Source organism: Macrobrachium nipponense, chromosome 32 (genome assembly GCF_015104395.2).
Source record: "Macrobrachium nipponense isolate FS-2020 chromosome 32, ASM1510439v2, whole genome shotgun sequence".
In the NCBI taxonomy this organism is placed as follows: domain Eukaryota; kingdom Metazoa; phylum Arthropoda; class Malacostraca; order Decapoda; family Palaemonidae; genus Macrobrachium; species Macrobrachium nipponense.
The window spans coordinates 69,790,466-69,805,523 of NC_061094.1; the positions used below are offsets into that span (position 1 = coordinate 69,790,466).

Here is a 15,058-nt window from a genome sequence, read left to right on the forward strand (position 1 = left end):
TACAACAACTTCCTACGCAGCTAGACTAGATTGTAAACATAAAAGCGGTCTTGCACCGATATTGTCAGAACAACAACAACTCTGATACAAACAGGTGTGTGAGTGGTGTGTTTTTCTATCAAATCTCTCGATGGCGCCGACACCTGTTTATAACTGCTGTTGTTGTTGTTGTTTTTTCTTTTTTTAGTAACGCTGGACCCCAGGCAGAAACTACATCGGCATGAAAAATATCAATTACCCCTGATAGTGATGACCGCTGCGAAACATTGGGTGCCTGTAAATTTATTCATTTGGAACAATTACTTGCGAGGAGGTATCACGTTAAGAGTTCTATCTCTCTCTCTCTCTCTCTCTCTCTCTGTGGTGTCAGTAACTGTGTAAAAAAAATTTTTTTCTCCCTCTCTCTAGTATAGTATTTCGGATCTCTCTCTCTCTCTCTCTCTGGTGTCAGTAATTGTGTAAAAAAAATTTTTTTTCTCTCTCTCTAGTATAGTATTTCGGATAGCCCAGGACTAAATACTTTGCAAGACATCGGAATGAACATAAAACAGTTGAGTTTAAAAGAAAATTCCATTCATGATCTGGTGTAATAATAATAATAATAATAATAATAATAATAATAATAATTAATAATAATAATAATAAGTGATGGACTCCTAAAGAGGCAGGATGCAACCCGGAACCCCACACTATAAATACCACCCAGTCGAATGGAGGACTGTGACAGACCAATAATAATAATAATAATAATAATAATAATAATAATAATAATAATAATAATAACTACTCATTATATGAAAAGTAAAAGTTATAACCCCGACGCTAACACAAGGTTCAATAACCTGATTGAAGCGACAGGTGGCAAATGTAGAATATTTTAAAAATGCTGTAAGAGTAAAACAAACAGCCCACACACACACACACGAACACACTACAGTCATCTGTATTCTAGGAAATCCTGCTAGAGTGAATTTTAATACTTTATTGGTCAGCTGCCTTAGATTAATCCAGTATTGTATCACACAGGCCATTGCTTTCAGGAGGCCACAAGCCTGGTGTGGACCCCTAAACTCTGCCCTCCCGACAAAGAAGAAAGAGTTCAGAAATTATACAAAAAAAAGGGTTAAACATTATTTTTCAGTAGTCATAAAAAAACGCCTAAATATTACGCGACGTTTTGAATGCCTGAAATCAGAGGTCATAAGCGAATACCACGGGAAAAATAATAGGCAGAAATTTGTAGCCGAGAGCTTTCGTCCTTATATATATATATATATATATATATATATATATATATATATATATATATGTATGTATATATATACATATATATATATACATATATATATATATATATATATATATATAAAATCTACTTGTCATTTTTAACAGATATATATATATATATATATATATATATATATATATATATATATATATATATATATATAATATATATATATATATACAGGGTGGGCCAAAAGTAGCCTCACAGTTAAAACAGAATAAGAAATAATTTATTAAACGCATAAAATTTTTCAGACATGAATAAGTGGCATATTTAAGAATGAGTGACATGAAAAGGATAAAAATAAGTAGCATGTATTAATGGCACAGTATTAATTTTCTATTGAAGAGTACTTTGAATGAGAAACAGTTCATGAAGTAACTGTGAGGCTACTTTTGGCCCACCCTGTATATATATATATATATATATATATATATATATATATATATATATATATATATATATATATATATATATATAGATTAAGTCCAAGTGCTCACACACAGGGACAAGACAATTAAAGGATTATACGGGGCGACAGCTGACTACATTCAGTTATACACATATATATATATATATATATATATAGTATATATATATATATATATAATACATTCAGTTATACATACACACACACATAGATATATATATATATATATATATATATATATATATATATCTATAACTGAATGTGGTCAGCTGTCGTCCCGTGTAATCCTTTAATTGTCTTGTCCCTGTGTGTGAGCAGTTGGACTTAATCTTTTTGTTCTTAAATTGTACCCATGTTTTTGTTTGTTTGGAAAGGTTACTCATTCTCCAGGTGTGTCGGATTCTAGGTACTAATCTCCTTATAATCCCTATCTGTCACTTATACGACCTTCCCTGTACCCTCAATTTCTCATGTAAGTCAGTTTGCTAAGTTAATGACGTTGAGTCGAAAGATCATGCAGAAACTCCGTTGTTTATCTTTCCTTCGTGGCTTATACCTTTATATATTGTTACGACCCTTGTTGGGCCGTGGTGCAGGTTTGTGTGCACTAAAGGATGTACACTCAGTGTTGTTAAACAGAGTATCCAGCAAAAATGGTCAATGGAGACGAAAACACTCAGGAAAACTCAACAATATTTATTAACAAACAAAAATAATCAAAGTCAACCTTGTGACTGTCAAGGACAAACTCTAGTCCTTAAATAATCCCTTGGGATTCCTAACTACTAAAAACTAAGCCCTAAACAGAGATAATAGAGAGAAACACATGAATGCAAACACATCAAAATATACCATATAAACGTGCCAGATCAAAATGAATAAAATAACCAATACCTATAACTAAAATAGGTTGGGGAAGGAAGGTGAAGAGTAACAGGGAGAAAACACTTAATCTCCTACCTATGTTGATAATCTAAACTTATTATATAAACAATAATATAAAAGCCACGAGGCTGTTAATATCATCAGAATTTATAATTATAACAAAACAAACAAAAGGGGCAACAAATTCCAACTGCCTCAACAGTTCATTATAAGAGATAACTATATATAAATAATAATAACAAAAAAAATATCTCCTCACACTCAGAAGGGGAGTCCGCGATTCCAGACTAATAATAAATGTCTTGCCTTACAGTAGGCCGTGATCCCGATAATTCCAGAACTCTGCTAACAGGGGAGCACAGAAGCACCAGGAAGGAGGAGTCGAGAAGTCCTGCACGACCATACAAAAAGGAACGCTTACCTGGGATCTGTCTCCCTACTTGACTTCTGACGGGCATCAAGGCCCCCACAGCTGCAATAAGTTCCAAGGCGTCCTGGAAAAGCAAATGCTCCTAACACCTCAGGAAAAATCTTCCACTGAGGTGGCAGCAAGATAAGGCCGCAGGTGGCACAAATCACCTGCAATACAAGCAGGACGCAACACCGCAGGTGGCCGGAAGCGTACCTTCGAAGGACAGCACTCAAAATACGTCAGTACAGCGTACACAACACCGCAGGTGGCCAGATGTGTACCTGCGAAGGACGGCTCAAAATACTCCCAAAAGCGTTGATAGGATATTGTAAGTGCGGCAGCTGCAGATCAAAAAAAGGGACAGCCTCTGTAGAAAGCCCGAACTGTCTGCCCAAACACTCGCTCTGTCTCTTCTCACCTCCCTCACCGAGGACTCCAGTCACGTACCCAAACGTAAACAAAAAAGATATGAGTGTTAAAAGGGTAATTAAAAAACTTTAACGAGCGGGGAGGAGGCACAAAATCACCACACTACAACTTAACTTTCGTAATATATACAATACAAATTTCCTTAAAAATAAATACTTAAATACTAAATGCCTTAATATTAAATGTTAACAAAATCACAAGGTTGACTAAAGAAAAACTGAAAAATTACGTTAACATCTGATACCTTCCTCTGATATATATAGTATATATATATATATATATAATATATATATATATATATATATATATATGTGTAAATGCAATAGCCACAATGCCCTCTCTTACCTTCTCAAACTCTTTGCTCTTTTTTTGGATACGCTTGCCACTATACGAAGCCTCGAGATACAACTTCCAAGAAATATGAAAGAAATCATGATGTCCGGTAGTGGGAAACGAACTGCGATACCATATATATAAATATACGTATATATATATATATATATATATATATATATATATATATATATATATATATAATATACATACTATATGATAGATACTGAAGTGTCACAGTTGAAATTAAGGCATTACAGATCAGTGCGCATTAGATGACTCTGCTGTTTGTTTCCCCCCTCAGAAGTCACGGCGTTATACAGACAAGTGTTTGCCCCTAGGGCGCCCTTCCTAAGGCATCAAGCCCTTGTTTAAGCTATTCTGGAAACAGCTGCTTACTTCGCTGGGACCTACGAGGTCATTCCTAACTGAAAAGGATTTTTGACGATATAAAAAGGTTTGGAATTTGTATATGAGTCACTCGTTAGGTAAGGGCAGAAAGTAAGATGGAAGAAAGAGAATATGAATGGAGGTACAGTAAAAGGAATGAAAGGGGTGGCAGCTAGGGGCGGAAGGGACGCCGCGAAGAACCGTAAGGAATGCCTTCACCTCACCACGTGGGGTGCACAGAGGGAATTTCAGAGAATTCAGGACGTTCCTATGAGTACAAAATTCGTATCAACGACCGAGATAAGCAACGATAAAGCGGAAACGCCGGAATGTTGAAATCACTCCCTTTCTTCTTCGATAAGGAAACACGCCTCTCTGGCAGGTGATAACGCCTGTATTGTCGTCAGACTAGAGGCAATGACCTCTTTATCATCTTGCTACTTGTCCATTAGCTTTCTGTCATAGAAAACTATTGAGATGGCTATATGTCAGTCAGCACTCGTTGGCTTTCCCCTTCCCTCGGATCTCAAAAACTACCCTAAAAGAAGATCCAAGTTTCCCAAAAATGACCTGAATTACTCTGTTTTCATTTCTAACACAAAAATGACGCAAAGCTGTTTGTCTGTGCCAAACGTGGTTGTCCTTCCAGTGCCTGCTGTCTGTCTGTCTGTCTAGTTCGTCTGTCAGTCTCGTCTGACCAAGGCAGAACCGATAGGTCAATCGGACGGCACGGCACCTGGATGTCAAATCGGAATTTGTCCTCTTTCTAAATCTATTTACTATTCGAAAGGTGTTTTTTGGCATCTCATGATCCACCGCCTACCTTTCAAGAGCTCGGACTGATAACGGAACGCACCCCCCGCCCCCCCCCCCGTCCCCGCCCGATACACATACAAATTCTCTCATCTTTTCGGGAGAATCATCTTTGTCCTCGCCGACTGTAGGACTTCCCCAGCGATTCGCCGCTGTTATCAGCCTAACGATGTCATTGTCTCTCCATTCTTCCATTCTCTGAGCTGTATCTGCTCTCGAAGTGCGTGCTTGAGGGAACAATTGCTGGAGAAGACGGTAAATAGGTCAAGAGAGATTTTGGTAAAAGAATTGTTCTATATTCAGTCGTAGTTGGCTTGTTAGATTTTGCGAGAAACGCCTCATTAATTTTACCAATCTGTTGATAACAGAATGGTAGCGCGTTTGCATCATCTGTGGATATGGGGAAAAATGTTTTACATTGTATTATGCGACTACTGAAAAACATTAGTGGACTGGTGGTGGGCTTAGGAAAAACAGGATAAAACCTGGGGAAAGTAATATTTCCTAAAAGGACTGAAATTAAAATCAGTTGATAGTAAACTAGAAAAAGAGATAAATACAGTCTTCTATTATGTGTTCAATTCACCACCATTCCCAGAGATTACCAATACCATTCCTAGAGATTATCGACACCATTCCCAGAGATATACACCATTCTCAAAAATAATTACAACCATTCCCAGAGATCACTGAAATTACTGACACCATTCCCAGAGATTATCGACACCATTCCCAGAGATTGCTGAAATTACTGACACCATTCCCAGAGATTATCGACACCATTCCCAGAGATTACTGAAATTACTGACACCATTCCCAGAGATTATCGACACCATTCCCAGAGATTACTGAAATTACTGACACCATTCCCAGAGATTATCGACACCATTCCCAGAGATTACTGAAATTACTGACACCATTCCCAGAGATTATCGACACCATTCCCAGGGTTTATTGACACTATTCCAGAGATATACACCATTCTCAAAGATAATTACAACCATTCCCAGAGATTACTGAAATTACTGACACCATTCCCAGAGGTTGTTAACACCATTCTCAGAGATTATTGACACCATTCCAAGAGATTACTGACGCCATTCCTAGAGACTGTTAACACCATCTCATTGGTTACCGACATCATTTCCAGATAATATTGACACCACTACCAGAGATTACTGACACCATTGATAGAGATTATCAACATTATCTAAAGAGATTATTGACAGCATTCCAAGAGATTATTGACAGTATTCTCAGAGATTATTAACACCATTCTTGGAGACTATGAACACCATTCCTGTGTATCACTGACAATATTGGCATAGATTATCAACATCATTCCCAGAGATTATTGGCACCACTGTCAGAGATTATTAGCATCATTCCAAGAGATTATTGACACCATTCCCAGAAACAATTAAAATGAGAGTTGACCAAAACACAGAAGATTTTTATATTTATTCTGTGGTAGACTAAAGAATATGCCACGATACTGAGATACAAATACTCGATATAAAACTGTTGATATCCGTCCTGTAGTGAAGTTAATGGCCAGTTGGCGTGATGGCTAACTTGCTATCAGCTTAATTAAGAGCTTTTGAGTTTAGGCAATGTAGAACAAACTCACCAACGTACTGAAACTGTTCTAACGGTAATTTATATTAACCAAGAAAACTGAATTCGTGATTATGACAGACAGATAAGCATATTTCCCAGCATAAATGTGATAGTGAGGAGAATAAACGCCCAGGTTTGAAAGGAATGAAAATGATGCTTTGTGACCTAAAAAAAAAAAAAGTAAAAAAAAAAAAAAAAAAAATAAATGAAGTTCCCAGTGACCCGAACATTACCTTGTGGAAAAGGAACTTACTGAAGGAAAAAAAAGTGTTTTGGGAGTGAAAAAGTGAGTCAAGATTGGTATTATGTTACTTAAATAAAAATTAGATTTAAAATCACTAAGAAACTCTCAGTTGAAAAGTATCAGGGCTGGGAGAGTATTTATATCATCAATCTATATATATATATATATATATATATATATATATATATATATATATATATATATATATATATATATATGTACACACACACACACATATATATATATATATATATATATATAACTGGAGATTGGGATAGTAAAGTCCCAAATGAAGAACCATATGAAGAAATTCTGAACGCACTTCCTTCTTAGGTCGGGTGGAAAGCGTTACCTCGTTCTGACATTCCGGATACGAGTTCGAGCCTCTCTCTCTCTCTCTCTCTGGCCGCAGAATTTCTTCAGTTTTTGTTATTCATATGGGGTTTCTACGTAGGCTTTTCAGTGCTACGAGCATCCACTCTATTTTGGCTCCAGGCTGTGCAGTAAAGAGCGCATCTAGAGAGTGTGAAGAAAAAAATCGAGAAGTTAAAAAGAGGGTTTTGTGTTTATGAGTACCTTTGGTAGATAAGGTAACGCCTCCTTTTCATCGTGTGCTAGTTTCTACATTGGTTAGCGAGTCCTTATCTCTAACCAGGTCCTTAAACACTCAATGAGCAGGCGTTTTCATTGTCTTCCGTCAAAAACACCTAGACCGATGACAGATTTATCACGCTGGTAAAGAAATTCTGAAACACACATCGCTAATTGACGACTGATACGAGACGCCTGTCGATGAAATGCCATGGGCGTAAAATGACAATAACTTGTTCAAGAAGAATGCTGTATAAATATTTATTACGTCAGCTATATGGGTGATGTAATTAAATGGGTCTATAGTTTGTACATCTGTGTGTGTTCTCTTCCCTTTATCGATGATTTTGATTACACACACACATAATATATATATATATATATATATATATATATATATATATATATATATATATATATATATATATATTATCTGGAGTGGAAATATGGAGCTGAAGGCTGTCCAGAACTTTCAGTACTTGGGTTCAGGAGGTTTAACTTAGACTCAGTGGCAGGTCCAAGATTCCGGTGGTCTACGGCTAGAATTTTTAAGGGCAGCATTTTACCAAGATTAGGGGTATTAGGGGTATGTGTAATCGCAGTCAAGCCAGAGGAAGTAATGCCAGCGCCTTCACCTCGCCAAAAATCGCAAGAGGCAAATACGACGATTTACACCTATACTCTGTTTTTTTCCATCTGTCCATCCGCCTGTGGTGTTTGCGTATGGTAAGACTGCGTCCTGGGCTTTAGATAGTTAAGGCGCTGTCACACTAGCGAAATTTCCGTCGACTTTCCAAAGAAGTCGACGTCACTCCGTACTCTGGTTGTCACACACGTTCTTCTTCATACCGTGGTTGTCGTCGTCAAAACGTAAACAAACCATCTGAACTGTGACTTCCCGGAATGATAAAACAACTATGATTTATAACACAAAGCAATTAGTGGGTCGTGCTTACATGTGTTTAATGATGCTGCGTAGAATTAAAAAAAAAAAAAGTCTTTGGGTTCGGTCCTGGTTAAAAAGATGTGAAAAGTTTTGTTTAAAAAAATAAGCTAGGCCTAGCCTAGATAGGCTATTCGTAACCTTTTTACACAACCACAGTCAGACTGTATTATAAATTAAGCTAGAGAAACACTGCAAAAGTTTTAAAGATTTTTGTTTATACTATGCTAATGCAAAAAAAAAAAAAAAAAAAAAAAAAAATGAGAGCAGACCTAGGCTATATAACAATCTGATATTCACGATATAGCATGCTTATCTGTATAAAGATCAGCAAGTTCAGGAAAGTTTTTCCCGAGTCGCATGGTAATTTTTTCATTTAAGACCCTTTTTCATAAAACTAAGATGCCTATGGTCCCATAAGCATAATCTCTCCCCCATATCTTCGACCAAAAACTGTTCTGGCAATCTTGTCCACTGTACCAAGAACTCCATCTTGCATCTGATGACTTGAAATGCGCGCTCTCCGAGATATACACAAACAAAAAGTCGACGGTAGCGATGGATTGAATTCGATCGGTACCGTTTTCAAAATTCGTGACGACGACACCAGAAAGTCGTCGTCAAAACATGAAAAGTCGCCGTCAAAATCAAAAGTCAACTTGACAGCGCCTTTACGCTATGTGTAAGTTTTAAGGTGGGTACACACTTGAGAGCCGAACCTTGTATGTGTAACTGAGTTACGCATATACGGTTACAAGGTGTCAAAATGTAGAGGACGAACCGTAACCACGTTAAGCACTTAACTTCATTTCAATCCACTGCGATCACCAGTCTGTCTCTGTCCGGGTTGTTTACCGACGATGGCCACCATGCTAGTAGCAGCTGCCGCGTATATTTATATACATTATTTAACGAAGATGAAGCGAAATAAAAGAAGATAGTGGCAATCAAGGTTATATACTAGAAGGGTAGAATACAGTGGTCGGGAATTACTCGCTGACATGAGATTCCAAGAAGTTTCTGGCCACAGTAAACTCTTTTCTTCGTAATAACTAATAAATTGAAGGACCTCTTCGTCACTTCAATCAGCCATGGTAGACATATACGTACTGACTGACCAAAACAAGGGACTCTACTATGGACGGCCTTGTTCATAGTCGGTGTTAACAAGTTCAGCAACCTCTGTTGTTACGCGTTAAATACAGGTCCCGTCCACACATGGCGTAACGTTCATAGAGACCTCCCTTTGATTCGGGGCCCAAAAACCGACAATTGGCGGGCGAACGGAGCCTCGAACCTCGCGGGTTCGGGGTTCGGGTTCGAGGAACCGTCCACACTTGCGTTTTTGTTACAAGAATCGGTTACAATACAAGGTTCGGTTCGCACGTGTGTACCCACCTTTAGGTAAATAAAAGGATATCTGGGTGACATTTGCAACTGAAAATTGTTTTAATAATTTACTGTATGCGAATTACACCGGTAATATTCGAAATAGGATACTATTATAATTGTTGAATGTAAGCTGAATGTAACTATCAAAAGCCTGGGACGCAGTGTTACCATACGCAAACACCACAGGCGGGTGTACAGATGAGAGAGAGAGAGAGAAAAAAAAAACCGAGTATAGTACCTACAACGGATGCGAACAACCAGCGAAAAATTTTTAGTCTCAACATCATTTGTTTAAATTCATAAAACACATCAGGAGTTTTCACATGAAATTATTTCTTTAATCCAACTCCTTGTTTATGTGGAAGTTGAATTTTGAAATATTTACAGCATATTCCTTCGTATATTGACCCAACTTCGCGTTCGTGCTTAACATCATTAGCGCAAATAACAAAAGTTACACGTTGTATACTTTCAAAATGCCTGCGTCGAAAACAATGTTGGATAGTGAAGAAGAAGAAGAAGAAGAAGCAGAAGAAAAAGAAGAAGATACTGATAAGCCGTATATAAACAGTGCAACTTGTTGCAACACTGCATGAGTCTAGTGTGACAGCCTGGCTGCAAGGTAAACATCTCATCAGGGCTGCCAACTTCATCAAGGCATCGTTTCTCGTGATGGCTACAAAGCTCCTCTTCGGCCTTTTCGTTTGGGTAAAAAATGAATCGATTATACCTTCATTTTTCTTAGATATTTCGCTGGAGTTGTAGAATCATTCAAACGTTATCTCTTAAAAGCAACGTGAATGTAATTGTTTCCAAGAGTTGTGTGCGCTCTCTCTCTCTCTTTCTCTCTCAGCCTTACGTATATCTACAGAGATTTTTCCGTTGCGACTTGGGAGTTCATTTAGTGGATTTCATTTCTGCATGAATTATTGTAGATTTCATCCTTTTAACTAGTATCAGAATTAGTTTTCTATAATACTATATGCCAACTGACTTCTAATTCACGACTGAATCTACCTAATAACTAAGCATTTTATTGTATTTTGTCGCAAAGGCTATTTAGATAATCAATTTGAATAATCACAACAGTAAACTGTGAGCTGAATTACGATACATTTTTCTGTCGAGATTTTCCTCTGCCTACTAAGTAGTAATAACTTAGCAATGTTGCCGATAGCCTCCAAGACCTAGTACTAGTAGTAAAATGTTCTTAAAAGTCATTTTTATTGAACGTTTTCAGGGTCTTTGCTGTTTCATCTGCTGCACGGACGCACTGAGCAGCGGACGACGAGCCGCTGTTCTCGACCTTCCTCACGTAGGGGCCAACGTCACCTGCGAGGAGGAACACAAGTGCAACGCCACAGGTCTCGTGGCCATGTGCAACAATTGCACGCGCTATTTCTTTAGCTGCAGCGAATCGCAGCTCGGAAAGCAAGCAACTGTTAAAAGGTGCCCGGGTACTACACGCTTCAGTTACAATCCAGATTGTCCCTTGTGTATACTACAGGAAGACTGCGAAGCAAATGTGTGCCCTACTTCTGCGCCTGCGTCACGTGTCCAGGTTGACCCGAGGACGCGGAGCCAGGATAAACCTAGGCCTAGGAACATAGTTGATGTCTCCGACTGAGCTTGATTCTTGCCGATTACATTTAGGGATTGGAATCGTTTCTCTTTTTTTTTTTTCTGGTTATGCTGATACACTGACGAGATTTACTGGTTTACGATGCTCCCTTTGTTCTAACGATCGATTGCTTTTGTTTGGTTTGGTCATATAGGGTTGCATAATGGCAATTTATAATTATATTCAACTATCTCGAGACAACTGTGGTAATATGTACTTTGCGATTGAAGCGTGGGGTCACCATAGCTATTACGATAAATTGTTTTTATTTCATTATTAATTTCATAATGAACAGATTTCTTGTATAGTTATCCTACTGTTTAAAAAAAACCTGACATTGTTATGGTTTTATAAAAGACTGTAATCTTTCAATTAATAAACTATGATGTACTACAGAAATTTCCAGCTAATTTAACCCTGAATCATATATTTATATAATATATATATATATTATATATATATAAATTAATATAATATATATATAATAAGGATATATATATATATCTATTTATATATTATATATAATAAGGACCTTACGTCGTTTCTCATGCATGGGGCTTTTTTTTTCTGAATAATCACTAATACTAACTCTTATTCAAACCCATAAATATACGAAAATTATTCGTCTGGGAATCCTAGTATATTATAACAATATCTGCATATATATATATATATATATATATAATATATATATATATATATATATATATAATGTATATTCTCATGACAATCATAGAACGCTTCTATCATCGGCAGTTACTGAATTACAGATAAGCATGATCATTTTAATGAGTATCATACTCGTAGTATGCTCCTGTTGTTCTGTTATAACTTACAGGTAGAAAAGTGGGAATATTCCGTCTGGAATTTCAATATGGCCCCAATCACCTGCAATTTCCTAAAGCTGATAAAGAATGAACTTTGCAGTCAGATTCATATGTGCTGAAGCTGGGAAACTATCTGCAATCAATCGAGAATCATTACACACTTAACGCTGTATGAGCCGCGGCCCATGAAGCTCTCAGCCGTCCGTGGGGGGCCTGTGTTGTTGCGTTGCAATTTGGTAAGTTTGATGATTGGAAGGTGGATGATCAACAAGCCAATTTGCAGCCCTCTAGCCTCAGTAGGTTTTAGGACCTGAGGGCAGACGGATGGACAAAATGCCAGCACAATAGAGTTTTCTTTTACTGAAGACTAAATCCTTGACAAGTAGGAATATTTTGAAGAGAATATAGTAAGCTCCAGTCTGCAATGACTGAAAACGATAAAAGTAATGAGGCAAGGACAGGAGAACGTGGACATACTGACGAAACAAGTAATATACTCCAAATTGGAGATCTGATTAAAAAAAAAAAAAAAAGAACATTGCTCCCATTATCTGCAATTATTTTAAGCCATACAAGCATCCGCTTTTTAATGAGAATCATAGCATCCTCCTTTTTTCATCAGAGCCAGAAAAGCATGTTCCTATTATCTGCAATGACGAAAGACCAATAAAAGTTATGCTGTGTCAAAATGTGTCGTATTATCTGCTGCTGAGGTCAGCAAAGGGGCCTTAAGAGATCCTGAGGTCAGTAAAGGGGTCTAAAGAGATGCTGAGGTCAGCAAGAGGTCAGCAAGGGCCTAAAGAGATGCTGAGGTCAGCAAGGGGTCTTAAGGGTGTTGAGGTCAACAAGCCTTAACATATATGGAATAACTATTCGAGAATTACCTAAACTCACAGGGAAAATATACGAGAATTTTCCTTAAGACAAAGGGAAAATATACGAGAGAATTGGCTAAAGACATAGGGATATTATACGAGAGAATTACCTAAACAAACGGGGACAATATACGAGAAATTGTCTTAAGACAAAGGGAAAATATACAAGAGAATTGACAAAAGACACAGGAAAAATATATACGAGAGAATTGACAAAAGACACAGGGAAAATATACGAGAGAATTGACAAAAGACACAGAGAAAATATACGAGAGAATTGGCTAAAGACATAAGGAAAATATACGAGGGAATTGCCTACAGACATAGGGAAAATATACGAGACAAAGACAAAGTGAAAATATACGAGAGAATTGACAAAACACACAGGGAAAATACACGAGAGAACTGACTAAGATTATAGAAAAAATAACACCAGAGAATTTCCTAAACGTATTGGGAAAACGTACGAGAGAATTGCATAAACATATAAGGAAAATATGCGAGAGAATTTCCTAAGAATATAGAAAATAATACGAGAGAATTTCCTAAGAATATAGAAAAATAATACGAGAGAATTGCTTAAACATATGGGGAAAATATGAGAGAATTGGCATAACAATAATAAACCATAACATGAGAGAACTGCCGAAACAAGTAGAGAAAACATACGAGAGAATAAATTTGGAAAAATTCTGTATAAAAAGACATAGCGAAACATAAAAAAGAACAAAGAGAGGCACCAACCAAGAACGAATAAAAAAAATCAATATTTCTGATAATTATTATTCCTGCAAACGACTAATACACTACGCTTGGTCACGTGATGCGATAAGGAGACTGGGGCCTTTATAAATGGAGTAACCTGCCATTCGCCAGCCAGTCACCACCTGGAGGACAGCGAACACAGAGTCGGAGACTTCCCCTTCCACGAGAGCAGTTCCAGGATGAACCGACAGATGGCACTATGTTCCCTGCTGTGTCTGGTAAAAGCGCATAACACACTTATTTTCTATCCGCCCTCGGATCTTAGAGACTACTGAGGCTAGAGGGCTGCGAATTGGCATGTTGATCGTCCACCCTTCAATCATCAAACTTACCAAATTGCAGCCCTCTAGCCTCAGTAATTTTAATTTCATTTAGGGTTAAAGTTAGCCATAATCGTGCGTCTAGCAACGGTATGGACCAGGCCACCACCGTGTCGAGGCTCATACAGCATTATACCTAAACCACCAGAAGATAGACATTTTTCGGTGGTCTTGATTATATATACGATGTACCGCAAAATCGAATGGATTTTTGACTTTTTTTTTTCTGTTCGGTTCGTCTTATTCGCCAACGAAAGATAAAGTTATATATATTGATAATTAACTGGATCTCATACCTTAAGAAAGGAAGTCGTTCAATAGTTACATAAAGATGAAGACATACAAGAAGTGACCGAATTTTCATTGGCATGATTTTCTTAACTGAAGACTCAGGAACTTTTTTTTTTTTCATGATTGTCTTTAAAAAAAAAATGTCAGTTTCAGATAGATACAGTTTTATGGTCGTTGCTAAGAAAGAAAGGAACATATTAAAGTTATGTCTGACAGCTAGGTAAGGTAAGATTATCTTCCAAGAAAATGACAGTTATAGAAAGATACTATTTCATTTCAGCCTCCTATAGAGTCAGTCGTCCACAAGCGAAGATGCAATGCATTACCACCTAATACATTTCGACTTGTATTTTAATTATTTCCTTACATTTTTACCTGTTCATTAATGTGTTCATTTATCATGTTTCCTAACAAACAAACTCTTTTCTGTATTTCCTATGTCCTTCGGTTTACTGCTTTCGAATGAACACCATATCCTTTGGAAGTTTGCATTTCAAGTCAGTGGTGGACTTGTGCCTTATGAATAGGGTTCACCTTCTGAATAAAAGTGTATGTATGTATATAATATATGTATGAATAATATATAGTA

General features: G+C 37.2%; 1 long non-coding RNA gene across 1 annotated transcript; it reads left to right on the forward strand.

Annotated features, from left to right (window-relative positions):
- The first annotated feature begins 10,248 nt into the window (after positions 1-10,248).
- Positions 10,249-11,790, forward strand: LOC135207180 (uncharacterized). Its single transcript, XR_010312919.1, has 2 exons — positions 10,249-10,478; positions 11,011-11,790. It is a non-coding gene; the product is annotated as an uncharacterized LOC135207180 (long non-coding RNA).
- Positions 11,791-15,058: the final 3,268 nt, after the last annotated feature.